Source organism: Aythya marila, assembly GCF_965140915.1.
Source record: "Aythya marila genome assembly, chromosome: 7".
Classification (NCBI taxonomy): domain Eukaryota; kingdom Metazoa; phylum Chordata; class Aves; order Anseriformes; family Anatidae; genus Aythya; species Aythya marila.
Genome location: NC_139048.1, coordinates 17,185,402 through 17,199,729, shown reverse-complemented (window position 1 = coordinate 17,199,729; position 14,328 = coordinate 17,185,402). Strand labels below are relative to the sequence as shown.

Sequence of the window (14,328 nt, the reverse complement as noted above, 5' to 3'; positions counted from 1 at the left end):
TTACTTGTTTGCTCTCTGGTCTAAATTTGCAAAATTTCTGAATGCTCAGAATGCTCAGAGGAAAAAAAAAGGCGGGGGGGGGGGAACACTGAAAATATTGTTCCACAGTAAGCTTAACCAGTTAACTTCCACTTGTAGAAAAAGAAGTCAGACTCCAGGCTGCACAACTCCTTTGAACATCTTCTGACCCGTGTTTGCCAGTAATGGATCTTCCTAGCAGGAAGTGTGGGTTATCATGACACTGCTGTGAGAGCACCTCTGGGATCGATCGGTGGTGAGGAGGGAGAGTTTTGGAGTCCCACTCATTTTTTATAAATCACAAAAGAGTAGTCAACCACAGAATTCTGACTACTTTAGAAATTCTTTCTGTTGCCTAGGTTTTCATTGCAGCCATAACTAACAAAATGGCTGAACACAAAAAGAAAATTCCTCTTGCTCCTTCTCTCCATGAGAAGTCCCAGGAACTGCTCTTGGGGAACCTATCATTGCTATAGTATTTCATTTCTTTTCCTGCAATAAACTGTCAGTTCCAGAAGGAAAACAGTCTTCTCCTAGACTCTCAGTCCAATAGGAGATTCATTTCTCCTAAGGACTTATATCAGTTCTCCTATCTATAGCTTCTCTTACTTTATAGCTTTTGTTCTGTAAGTTTCCCCAGGGACATTCCACAATACTTCCTGCTCCAGACTTTCACCAGCGCCAAAGAGAGCTGAAGTTACACCCATAACTTCCTTAGATTCCTGAGAGAATGCATAATCTCCTCTTTTTTTAGCTTGCTGTAACATGCTGAAGTGTTGCAAGCATTAGAAACTGTTAAAAGGTCCAGATTGATGTCACCAAGAGATGAGCAGCGTATAAGGTCCCCAACCTGCATCTATTATGCTGCTCTATGTTAAATATACTGGAGAATGCAATGCCTCTCATCTAATTGAGACTCCACTTTCTACCAAAGACCTGTACTTTTAATTAATAAAAGCTGAAAGAAAGCCTCAAGCAGAGGTGTTGTCTTGTAAATCATTAAATTCTTAAGTCTTGATCTGAAAAAAAGAACAGGTTTAGACTGCCATGCTAGCGCAGAACCTCACTACCTTCTCTCTCAAGGATTATAGCCTTCAGCAAGAAAAAAAATGTGCAGAGGGTGTGAGAAAAAGAGAATCAGAGGTGAAATGTAATGCTGACCCGGGCAGTGCACTGTATTTATATACACATGTTTCTATTAACTACTAGAGCTTATTTCTCCAATGTAAAATATTTACAGCAACAGTTACATCACTGCAACAAAATTCTGCTTCCAGTTAAATTTGGAACAATAGCACAAGCTTCTTATGGCCATTTTTACAATAATATCTGCTTAAGATATCTTGGAAAGCCATATAACATTTTATCCTTTTGAAAGACATTTCCTTAGCCATGTACTATACTTGTTCCCCACTCTGCTTTTCTTGGAAACTTTGTATAAAAATGAAGTATTTGTTAGGACTTCCTCACTATGGGTTTCACTTTACTATGTAAGGGAGAAATGACTTTTTTCTTTCTTAATCCCCCTGCAATGTTAGTTGGAAAACTGTTTCAGTTTGAGAATGTCCATGTTGGGGCTGAAAATGGAAGATTATGGCTATAGATCCTGAATAAATCTCAAATAGTTGCTGAAGCTTGAATTATGTAGAAATTGTCAATAGTAGATCCATGATAGTGTCTTCCCTCTGCTACTTGCCTTCTTCAGTCTTGCAAAGGATCTATTAGATCTCCTCAAGGTTTTCACAGAGCACTGCACAAGCTGTATCAAAGAAAGTGGCTTAGGAATTACAATTTTGGGGGGTTATTTGTTTCTGTAAATAGGTTTGTATCTTTTTTTCCCCATTATTTTTAGTGAAAGTAATGGTTGCTAGAGTTGACCACATGACAGCAGTACAATTCCTAATGAGATTCAATCATTTGAAAATATAAAAACTAAAATCTAAGGGTCCCTGAATAATAAAGCTAAGTGCTCTTTAGGTATTTAGGATAAGGTAGATTTGTGATCCTGTCGATTCATTCTTGTACTAAACATCCAAATTCTTTAACTTCTATTTGAGGCAGTGCTTTTGCCATCTAGAAACCTAGAAATTTCCCTTACCCTACACAAAGGTTTTCAAATTTGGAAACACCTCCAGCATGGTCAGTTAAAACAGTTTTGGTGGTGTTCATCTCATGGTTCTGTCCTTGTGTCACGGCAGTTCTGGGAGCAGGGCTGGCCGTGATAAAGGGCTCTGGCCCTACAGCAGTTCCCAGGTCAGCATCTCCTAACAGTCTGGTTACAGCCTGGTCCTATCCAGTTCCCTGAATGCCTACTGGGGGCCAGCTGCCAAAACCCATCTAAGTCCCCAGTGTCTGGACAGTGACTGACAGCTGTTTGTAAACCCTGGTTGCATGAACGCAGCCTGGCCTTTGCTGGGGCCATGGGATCCACAATTCTGCTCCCTGCATGCCAGAGCCACTGCCACCTCATATGAGCCCGTTGGGGCTTCCTGTGAAATCTTAGTCGTGGTGTCCTCCTAATCCACTCCGGCAGGCTGATAAAGCCATTTGCTGGCTCCTGGCTTAGCCCAGCATGCTGCAAAGATGGGGACACACAGAAGTGGAGATAATCACAATGTCAGCACTTTGGAGCTGCCATGCTATGAGATGCATGCTACCACTCGTGCTGTGAAGGCTGATGGAGCTCTGTTCCTGTGCATGTCCTTCAGGGGAAGAAAGAAATAGCAGCAATAGTGGTAGCATTGGCTGCCAAGCTGAGAAATCTACTGAATGCCATGGCCCTGCTCACCTTTGTGCCCCTCCAACATGTGAACTCAGCTGGTAATGGAAACAATTTACAAGGCAATAATTTCTAATTGGTGTCACCTATTAACTGCCACAAACCCAGAGGCATAGCAGCAACTCAGCTGTTATTCTTCCAAGAAATAAATATATCAACCATTTTATTTGCCCCTACAGAGGAGGAGGAGACAGACAAAGAAAGAAAGAAAGAAGCCACTAGCAAACAATTATCTAAAATTTTCTGCTTGGATAAGCAGATAGCTGGTATGAAAAAAATCACACTCAAACAAAACAAGGTGGGGCTGTCTTTCATTTTCTAAAGACAAGAAAGCAATCTGGCTTTGTAGGTTGAAATGAGTACAGGTTGAAATGAGTACAGGAAGTACAGGGAGAGGTGGAAACTCACTTTTCTGGGACCTTCCCTCATTCTTTCCCCCATGCTTTCCAACCTCTACTAATCTAATCATTTTGTCATTTAGCATAGTTGTGAGCAGCAGGTAGGACTAGAGGACTGACTAGATGGTATCTCTCTCCCTTTTTATTTTAAGGTCCTTTAGGGAATTTCCAGAACTCTTTTCCACGTGATGTAATTTGAACAGATTTTTCTAGTAAGACTTATGACAGGTTCAATTTTAACCCCATTCTTTTTGCAAATGACAATTTATTTAAATTTATTGAAAAGTAACATTAGCACCAAACCCAAAAATAATCTGACATTTTTTGGCAACTGAGGGAAAGCTGTAACACAAGACAGGAAAAAAAGCTTTCCTATGTTATTGACCTGCTCAGGGCAGGTGGAGATTGGCATGGCCACTGATGTAATTTTATCTCAGGCTTTGCTTGATGTCTTGCTACCCCCCGGTGAAGCCTGAAATGCAGCACACTGAGCTGAGCTGTTGTATGGCCATCCTTGTGCTGTGCTGGAAGGAGGGACGGGGCTGACATAACTACTTCAGGAGACATGGGAGATCCTTCACACAGTAAATGTGGTGAATTTTGGTTAAAGTAAATAAAGCTCTTTAGTCAAGGAGCTGTTACATGAGAATGTCTGCTGAGGCCAGAGTTAGTTTCTTTAGCTTTAAACTTGACATTTTATCTTCATGTTTTTCTAACTCATTTAACTGTGAGACATTGGTATTGGAGTCAATCAGATATGGAGGTTTATTTGTGCTGTTATTCATATCTGTTCTCATACTTCATTGGTTTTTTAGGCTGCATGACAGGGAGAGGTGAGGTCTATCTTTCTCCTGCTTGTGTGTTAGTTATTCTAGCATGGGATTGATAACGCTCAAGGTTTATTGCTTCAATAATGCCTGCAGAGTTCTTTCTCATCATTGCTTGGATGTGTTGGAAAGTGCCACAGGCCTGGAGCAGAGGCTTGAGGCCTGGGTTTCTGCCCATGGCAAAAGAGCTGCTCGGCACAAAGCAGGGTATACATAGAAGCTCCACCAGTGCAGCCCGTGTTGTCACCAGGCCTTGGGAAGCAGGACCAAAGCTCAGCCACAGCCCAGCTGCTGCCTGACCTCCTGCTGCCAGTGAAGGAGAGATTTCAAGCATTTTCCAGAAATATGGTGCTTCCATAAAGGTTCCCCTTTTCATCAAATGGAAGACACTTGTGCTGCTGAGACACTCTGGGCCAGTGGTGGGAGTGAAGGCAGACAGAAAGGTTTTTGTTTTGTGGTGGGGAGGTGGATAGCTCTTCATGTTCAGTTATCGGCTTGAACATTACTTACCAAATCTGACATCTGAAGCATGATTTGGCTTGCTGAAAAACCTACAGTTGCATTCTTGCTGAGGTTATGCAGGAAGGGCAAACAGCATGTAAGTTCTTATGGGCAAAGGCCAGAAGTCCTACATGGTCTTCTCCTGATACATCTTTTGGTAGTTTGAGAAGTTTCTGTATCCAAGATTGCAATCAGGCTATCAGGCTCAGTAGTCTCAGACTTATATATATATTTTAATTTCTTATTAGTCTGTTTAGGCTTATGACCTACCACTCTGCAACAGTCAGTTCAACAATTTAATTTTACAGGGTAAAAAAGGGGAAGAAAAAAACATAATTAAATTCCTCTTTTTTTTTTTTTTTTTTTTTTTTTTTTTTTTTTTTTTTTCCCTACTTCTGCTACAGAAAGACCTTGTATTGTGAGAGTGAATAATCATCTCCAGGCAGACATGTCCCTGCTTGCTGTCTGTGCCCTTCTAATGTCCTAGCCTAGCGCTGGATTGATGCCAGTCGTGGATTAACATGCATTTCCTTAACATGGGGAAGTGGGACATCACATGAATATTATCTTTGAATTGCCTCTGGCTGTTTTTGCCAGCCATCTGTCCAAACTCTGCAACAACAGCCATTTGTTTGGGCTGAATACGGTGCTCTGGTTCAGGCCTGTATCACTACTCCTTTCCTTAGGACCTCACTTGCTCCCTCCACTCTAACCAGTACATCCCAGCACACAGCAACCCACATGAAGCACTGAATTCATGTTTTTGTTGTATGCCAGAAGGAGAAAGCTGTCACTGAGACAAGCTTGCTCTAAAATGGCCAGTGGCCTTGGGCTCAAGGCCTACACACCAGCAAGGCAACAAGCCCTGGGTGAAGCAAGGGAGAAAGAGCTTGGCCCGGTCATCTCACGAGTGCCCTGAATGCCAGCTGCTGCTGTTATCAAGACCTCTCTTTCTTAGCTCTGAGTGGAGAAGCCCTTATCTCAAAGCTCTTGCAAAAATAAGAAGAAAGAAATCTACCTTTCCAACTGCTACCCCAAACCATGCAACTGATAGATCCTAAATCTGCTCTCCCAGGTCTCAGTATGGCTCAGTAGTCAGTCTTGTGTATGTGTGTGTATATATATATAAAATAATAATAATAATAAAAAGCTTCTGAAAATATTATACTGAGGCAAGCCAAAAAGGCTATGATTTCTACAGGACAAACATATGAACTGTGCTTTCAAAAGACCTAACCCGTAGTGAAGTACGGTAATTGCCAACATGTGTGTCTTATTTTCAAATGGCAATTCAGCCAATTTCAGTTAATAAACTGAATTATGTATTTGTTTACAGTACTCTATTCAAAAGAAAAGTCACATTTATAATAATCACATGCACATGGAAGTTCTTTTATTCACGTCTTATCAGTTGTTCATGCTTTTAGAAGATTCCTCTTATTCCAATTTCACTGAAGCAAGAATTATTTTAGTTCAGAATATGATTAAAGAAAAATTAGTTAAGCAAGCTTGTTTACTAAGCAGCGCAGATGAAATGAGAGTCATTGTTGCTCTGTATCAGATCTGTTCTGGGGTTTCTGCTGACAGACAAAGCCGGTGTGCTCTGTGCCTGCCCCACAAATCTGGCCACGTGCCAGTAGGACTCGGGAGCTGCAGCTGGAGCAGCAGCCCAGTGACCAGCATCACCTCCTTTCCTTTTGTCCCTCTCTTTACCAGAGCAAGTGAACGTTTCAGACTTTTGACAGATCCAAGTGCCGCTGTCACTCAGTACAACCTTGCAAATAATGTCTTTCAAACACTGCTCTCCACATTGTCCAGATTGCATCATTCCCACACAAACCAAGCCAAATTAATGTATTTTTAAAGTCCCTATTACAAAAGCATAGAAAGTGTGTACATAGCAGTTTAAAGGAGAAAGGACTTGCTGCCAAAACCAATGGAGAAGTTAACACCATATTCAATTGTTTTTAACAGTTGCAAAACAGAATGTTCTCTTTTCCAGTCCATTTAAGTCTTATGATGGGTTTAGCCAAAATTATGATTGTATTACCAGAAGGAGGTAAGTAGTGATGGATTTTCTGCTGGAATATATTTTTTTCATTGTTGTGCTTCAGCTTTCATGTGAAGAACCATTTTCATTCATCTAGTCTTTACCTAATTTATATATTTATATTCTCTACCTCTTTCCTGTGTTTTGCAATCCCAAAATAAGTAGTTAACCACACAAAAGTACTTTAATATTTCTGTCTGCTGTTGTTCCCCTAACTCCAAGCTCCTAGCAGGTAGAACAACTGCGAGATATCCTTACTCCCTTTGAGTGATGCCTCACTTCACAAATAGCTTTACTGACATCGGTGGATGTCCTCGTTATGTCTGGCAGCAGCTATCAAACAGATTTATCAGCCTGGTGAGATTCTGGCAGTTCCAACAGGGTCACCAGCCTGACAGAAGTACAATTGTTTATACAGTTTATATGGTCGGAAGCCCAACAGAAGTGGGATAAAACAGGAAAAAAATGAGAAAGGCTGCGGTAAAAGCTAAATAGCTGTGAACACAGATACTGTGATCTGCCTCTCATTTGTAAACACTGCTGTTGAATTCTGTGAAACTCCTTTAAGTGTTTTATCATCTAAAATAGAGAAACAATTTTTTGCATTTGATTATAATCTGTGCACATCAGGATGGTTCATACATACAAACATTAAGGACACACTGCAAAGAGCTCCAAATGGCTATCTTCAGATACCATCTCAGCTTTGTTGCAGAAGTCGTTGCAATAGCTTTTATGGACAGATGGAAAATATTATGCCTTGTTTTTTTTTCAGCTACAATGTCATGAGGGATTTTCCTTTAAAAGACTTAATCTTGATCATACCATGCCCCCCCAGATTGTCCTACTTGTTCTGTTCTCCCAAAAGAAGCACCTGACAGGCATTTATCCTTGTGTTTGCTAAATAATACAATAAGAGGTCCATTTAAATACAGAGCTAATCCCACAACATTTCCTTTCATTTCAGCTACTTTGTTGTTTCATCATGTTAATTAAGTATTTAAGAGGCCAAAATCACTGTTGTAATAGTCAAGGAATGGGAGTTAGTTAAGCTCCACATCTAAAACTAATAAACTTGTCAAAATCTATAGGGTCTGATAATAACCAGCATGTTGTTTTGCGATGATAACTCCATCCTTATAGAATGCAGCACTTCATAAAACTTGAATTATTCCGTATGTCTGAGTACTATGAACAAAGATGCTAGGCACCTGGGAGACTGGCTGTGGGAACCGGTAAGAGCTAAGAGCATGCAGAGCTATCCAATTCTCAGTCAGAAAATGTTGTGTGTGTGAGTAATGGCCATGTGTGGCTAGTGAGGGAAAAGCTGTCTGGATTATCTGAAGCAGTGAAGTTTGGTTCCTGAGAATAGTGATTTTAAAAAGTCAGAACTGATCTTGGGCATCCACTCAGAAGTTGAAGGACAAGCAGTGGAAATGTGAAACTCCAGCTCTGTTCTCCTTTGAGGTGTTTCTCCAGCTTCAGGCTGTTCCAGTGATCCAACAAGCAGCCTGGAGAACTTATTACCACTGTTGATCGTACTGTTTGTTGCTCTTTGACTGCAGTGCTCTTAATTTTGGCTGCTCTGTCAACACAGAGCTGCCCGAACCACTTAATGTCCTCACCTGGAGGACTATACCAGCAAGGGGTAGGCAGGCTGCCACCATGAGCCCTTGTGTTCCTGTAGGCCATTCCCACTGGCTTTTGTTATTCAGGTTCTCAATCTGAGGGTCCACCTAGACGCTCAGCTAGTCTGTGAAGGTCAGGCAGAAGCCAGGACACAGGAATGCTCTATTCTAGTTGTAGCTGATGAGAAATGGTCTGCTGAAGGTTGAATATGAGTAGAGGAAGAAGAAGGATCTTCAAAGGGTAAGATGAAGAACCTGGACTTTACCTTACTTGTGTTTCCCTCAGTGTGCACAGCACATGAAGGAACTGTGACAAGAGCCTCCAAAAGTGTGTCTGAAACAACATTCACTAACAGTAAATGAAAATTTGGTTGTGCACAGAGTTGTCCTGACCTTGGTCAAGGTACATGGAAAATATTTCCAGCTTTGTACTGCACACCTTTTCATTTGATCAAATGACAGTCTCTGAATAAGTGTTGGGTTTTGAAGGTTCTTTTATTACCTCTGGGTTCAGCAAATTGCGAATTTAATACTGGTGGAAGGTTTTTGTTTGTTTTGTTGTGTTTTTACCACGACAGTGAAGTGACGTGTAGCTGAAACTGTTTCTCAGCTCCACACATAGAGGTGTCTAAGCTCAGGCAATACACAGTTTAAGCTTGAAGAGTGAGGAAGGTAGGGATTAAATTTTAATAGTCCTGCTTTTTTTTTTTTTTTTGACTTTTAGCTAATGAGGCCATAGCTGGATAGCTGGTTAAGTGCAGGGTTTCCAAACCCTGTTTCATTTTAAACTGTGCCACTTCTTTAAATGGGGGATTCTAAAAAGTGAAAATGAGGAAACACCAGAAACAGGAACTTTAACGGTTGTATGAAGCCAGTTTTATACTGTAAATGCAGACAATCTAGAGAAGTGACAGGATTTGCCTTTAGTATAGGTCTTGTTGAAATAATTAGCACTAAAGAGATGAAGCTTTGAAGAACAGAGTCCTGATATACCATGAAATATTCATTTCTAGTAAGTCATTTAAATTAGAAGTGTTGAAAAGGGAAATTGTTCCAAGACTTCTCACAAAGTCTGTTGAACACTGAGTTGGGAATAAGGAGGGGGAGAGGAGAAGGAGGGTTGTTTTGGGTTTGTTTTCTTTTTTTTTTTAAATTAAAGCCTGAGATGGAGCTTACCATGTTTATCTTAACAATGAATTCCTTGGTATTTCTCTTACATAGTCATATGATGCTGACCAGAACTCGGAAGGAAATGTTTGAAATTTATACCTAAGCTCCTTTTCCCATTCCAGAAATCTGTATTGTGGGGTATAAAGTAATATGAACCAGCAAGACTGCCCAAGGTGTTGGTTAACACTGTTCTGAAAGATTTATTACCACCCAAAACATGAGAAATTCTTCTCGGTCAACTGACTTTATAGTAATAAGACCTTGATTAAAAAAAAAAAAAAAATCATTCTGTGGCAATGTTTGAAAAAAAAATCCCTTTGTACTGTGTTGTAACAGGCTGCCAGCCAATGCCATCCACATGTCTACTTGGTAGCAGAAAAGATTTTCAGCATGTCTTCTTACTAAAATGAAACATTTTATATACATTTCAAAAGCATCTTGGCATTTTAAATCAGATGATTGCATACATTTAATTTTACTTTGAAAAGGAAAACAAGGTTCACACCATTTATAGTTTGGCTTCACTTCATATCACTAACTTTTTCTCTCCCTTTTCAAGCGTCTTTCAGCAGAAACCCCACTATGCCAACCAATTTTAAGCAGAACTGCTTGGATTAAATGTGTCTACATTTATGCAGCAGAAACTAAAGGGCACAGTGCTACAATTTAGGGACGTGCCATCAGCGGAGTTACAGACATGAACCAGGGGTCTGGAATCTGCCTTCCCATGTGAGCTCAGCTCACATGAGCCCCGAGTTCATCACCGTTAATGCTTTGCCCACAAGACTGGAACAAGCAACGGGAACAGTCAGATAGTCACTGGAGACATTTGCATCGTGAGCAAATGGAAAATTGCTGGGGCAAGGATGTCTTGTGTCCTTGACCTGTGCTTCCAGTTGTTCAGCAATCTGTTTCCATCAATTATTCTTACTTGTATTGTGGTAACATCTAGGAGCACCAGTATGGATGAGGACTGTGTCATCCCTAGTGTGATACAAAGACCCAAGAGACCTTTTCTGTTTGGGGTGCATTTGCCATGACCCATGGACACTGACAGCAGACTGGCCTCTGACTGATTCTCATGAAAAATCTATGCCAGAGCCCAAGGTGAAAGGTTTCTGGATGCAGAGCACCACCAGTGTATTGCAAGGAACTCCAACAGGACCACATTCAGCCTTAGGACAGGCTGCTTGACCCTCCTTCATCCAGAAATCCCAGTTTATGGCCATCCAAGAGTTCATCAAGCATGCAAGAAGTATAAGATGAAATACTTCAAACTCACTAGAGACTTAACAGACTTAAGGCTACTGGGGAATTTCCAACCAGATTGTAAAAAGATACTGAGCAAAGTCCTATTTTGGAAACAGTCTATTTGCTAGAAAACAGGAAGCTTTTCTCTTCTCTTCCCTGCAAACTATTTCTTCGGATCACTGAGCAGCCTATAACAAAATTATTTCCTTATCTCCATCTGTTAGCATTTATTTATAGTCTTTTGTATCATACACAGATTGCCAGCTTTCTTTGGGACTGCCCTTTTATTCCAGTTTTGTACAACATTCAGCACAACAGCTTTCTAACTGAGGTTTCTAGGCACTCCAGAAACATGGATGAATATTGCCTGCACACAACTCTGCTGGCTTCTCAAGTGCAACACTTGGAAGCATGTATAAAAATCCAAATTAATGTCATTTTACCTGGTTTTTGCCTTTTCATCTGTAGGGGCAGTAAAGTGAAATCTTTCCTTCCAGAGCTGTTGCTCTGCTGACAGAGCCAGTCACCTTCTCAGCAATGCTGCTGAGAAGAAGGGGCACAAAAGAGGCTTCTAGAGTGTCACCTCTCAGAGGCAGAAGGAAATACTTGCAGCTACTTCCTAAATGTGCTGTTGTTTAGGGATGATGTGTTACCCACAAGATCATAGGAAATTCTGCCAACTCATCTTCTCAGGTTTTTGTAAGTGTTGTACACACACATATTAAAGATCATGATTTTTAAGCTAGCTACTCACCTGAGTAGATTTAAATAGGAGAGGAAAGGAAAGGAAAACACCTCTTTTGAAGAAAACTCATTGCTCTTAACCAATACATACATAGCCACCTCTTGCTCTGTGTAGCATAAAAAGTCATTGTAAATATAAAAATGTGACACAAAAAAAAAAGGTAATATTTTAAAAAAATCACTTAGTACTTTACTAATATTGCTATTCATGGTATAAGAAAAGGGAGACTAATTTCTCAAAATTCATTATTAAGGTTACAAAACCTTTATTGTTGTGTGGGTTTGGACTGTTGATTTTGGGAATGCACCTTTCAGATACATTTATAAGTCTTGTTTTTATGCCAAATAAATGATTACTGTGTTCAAATCTATCCCCGCTGGTGTCCGCACAGTATTATGTTCAGCGGGACAGGCAGTTCTGGGTACTCAGCATACCTCTCGTGTGCATCAGATGCTGTCAACATTTTGGCATGGAATTCACTGGAGTCCCACCTTCTGGATCCACCCTCATGGCTCTGCAGGGCTGTGTTACTCCTGTGGGCAGAGGGAATAGATGGTTGCATCATCCCCCTCATGCACCTGTCCTGGATGTATTTACTTGTGCTCTACCTCTTCTGTGGGTGCCAAATTCACGGTCCTACAGAACTGGGATACCAAGGGGTTTAGCAGAGTAGCTTGAAGTGTATGTTGCAACACGGGAGTGTAAAATCACAAGTTTTAAGGGTTATGACTAGAATTATTAAAATGAAGAACAATAACGAAGTAAAGCAATAAGTTTAATTGTTTTTATTGTAACTGGCAATTTACTAAGAAGCAGATTGCTCTTAATGAAACTATTCATATGAGTAAAATGGGCAGGAATTGGTTCTATAGCTCTCTAAGGCTGAAATCTAATCACATTGGTTAATTTGTTATTTATCCAGAACATTTTGTTTATTACCTTATTGTCCTTCACAAGTAACTCTGCGTATAAATTTCTCTGCTCCCTCTCTTCTGATTATATGACTGTGGAACCTGAATGTAGCAATTTAAATAATTCAGTGGCTGCTGCTCTCTGTAATCAGCATTTCAAAAAGGGTCATGGATACCTTTTCTAAAAAGGTTGTCAGAACAACCCTTCTTTTCTGGCTGCTCTCTTAAATCACAGTCATTGTGTGCCACCCAGAGTTGGGATAGCAGAGCCAGGGCACATCACAGGCTGGAGGAGAGCAGTAGTCACTGCAGTCCTGGTATATCAAGCATCTCCTTCCATGTTTTCTCCAGAGATGAGTGACTTTATATACAGCTAAATAATAAAAGACTTCTCCTGTGACAAAACACAGGGAGGAAAGCAACATCCTCAGTAGTTACAGAAATAAAATGTATGGCAGAAAACTGAGATTTAATGTGGTGCACATGCTTACCTTTATGTGTTTTATTTACTTATGACTCGCTTCCAAACAGATCATGTATCATCCTGTGAGGGACAAAGGAGAGGGAGGGATAAAAATGGCAACCTAGTCCCAGCTTACCTTGCTGGCAACAAAAAAAAGGCTCACCTTAAAGTGTTCGGTGCTAAGTTGTCCCTCTTCAGTGGGTGCTTCTACTGGGACTGACATTCCCTCTCCCCCTCCACATGTGATAACACTCTGTATTTCCATGTGCTCAACAGTATTTTTAGCACATATTGCAATTCCCTAGATGGGAAGCAAAACCACAATGTTGTATCTCAGTCCAATGGAAACACTTCAGACTGCTGCCATGAGCTGGTACTTAAGTCATACATCCTTAATTATATCAGATACCTACTCGGATCACATTCTTTGTCCTGGAAGCTTGCTGTGCTACGTCATGTCTCAAATCACACCACAAGCAAAAAATATTCACTGTACCTTTTTTGGGTAGTTCTCACAATATGCTACCTATGTAAGCATTCCCGTCCTGTGCTGCAGGCAGCTGGGCACCAGAAGTAAATTTGGAGTCCAAATCCCAGTTGAAGGGGTCCCTGTTTGAGCGTCCCCCCCAGGTCAATTTTGATGCCCTTTCCTGTACCACACCTACGTCAATGGGGTGAACACCAGCCTTGGGGCTGGTGCCTGACTGGCACAGCAGAACCACTGTGCTCAGCCCTGTTGCTGGCCCTCCCAGCACTGGGATGTTTTTTCATGAATGGTCTACCAACTTTCTTTGGTTTTCCCCTTGTTACAGCATAGCCGGATCTCCGGGTGACCACAAAAAACATCTCTGGAAACACAAGGGAAGGGAAGTGGTGGGATGAAAGCAAGTAGCTGGAAGGTGGGGAAGGTAGACAGCTTCTTTCAACACCAGAGCTGGTTTGTGTTACCTGAAATCATTCATGAACAGACAGCCTCTGCTGTCTATCAGCAGGATGAATAACTTACAAAGGAAAACCCCAGCTTATATTAGTCTCATTTGAAGATGGGTAAAAAAGAAATTCTTGGGAGCTAGAAAGCTGTCCTGTTAGGAAAAATGTTAGGGAAAAAAAATTGCAATTTTTAATTTTTCTTTTATCTTTTCAAAAGCAAAGGATTTATAAAGAAGAATCCCTTGTGGGCTTGATATTTATTATTTTCTTTTTATTTTTTTTTTAATGTAAAATTAATTTATCATTTTGAAATTGTTAAAAACCACTCAGATTTGTATACTGAGGTGTTTTTTTTTTTAACAGACATGATTTGACTCAACCTCTAGGGCTGTAGTGTTAAGAAAGTGGATCCCTGAGTTTTCTGTAAATAAGCTTTTAAATAAATAATTCACAGAGTACATAATGACCAGAAAATGTTTGCTATTTCACAAGGACAGCTGTAACAGGAGAGGAGGAGACCTCCTGACAAGGTTCCCATCAAATGATGACATGAGATATGTGACCTTCCTAACAGTATACTGGAGCATTGGTTTGAAAAGCAAGCTCCTGCTGGCATGATTTCAAAACCTGACCATAAATTAGTTCTCATCCACAGCT

The 14,328-nt window shown here is 40.6% G+C and overlaps 1 long non-coding RNA gene across 2 annotated transcripts; it reads right to left on the bottom strand.

Moving 5' to 3' along the window:
* Positions 1-11,598: 11,598 nt before the first annotated feature.
* LOC309880186 lies at positions 11,599-12,949 on the bottom strand. 2 transcript variants are annotated; one of them, XR_014317906.1, is made up of 3 exons: positions 12,905-12,949; positions 12,770-12,822; positions 11,599-11,900 (listed from the first exon to the last, which is right to left on the bottom strand). It is a non-coding gene; the product is annotated as an uncharacterized lncRNA (long non-coding RNA). The 2 variants fall into 2 exon arrangements; XR_014317907.1 differs by lacking the exon at positions 12,905-12,949 and having other exon boundaries at positions 12,770-12,859.
* Positions 12,950-14,328: the final 1,379 nt, after the last annotated feature.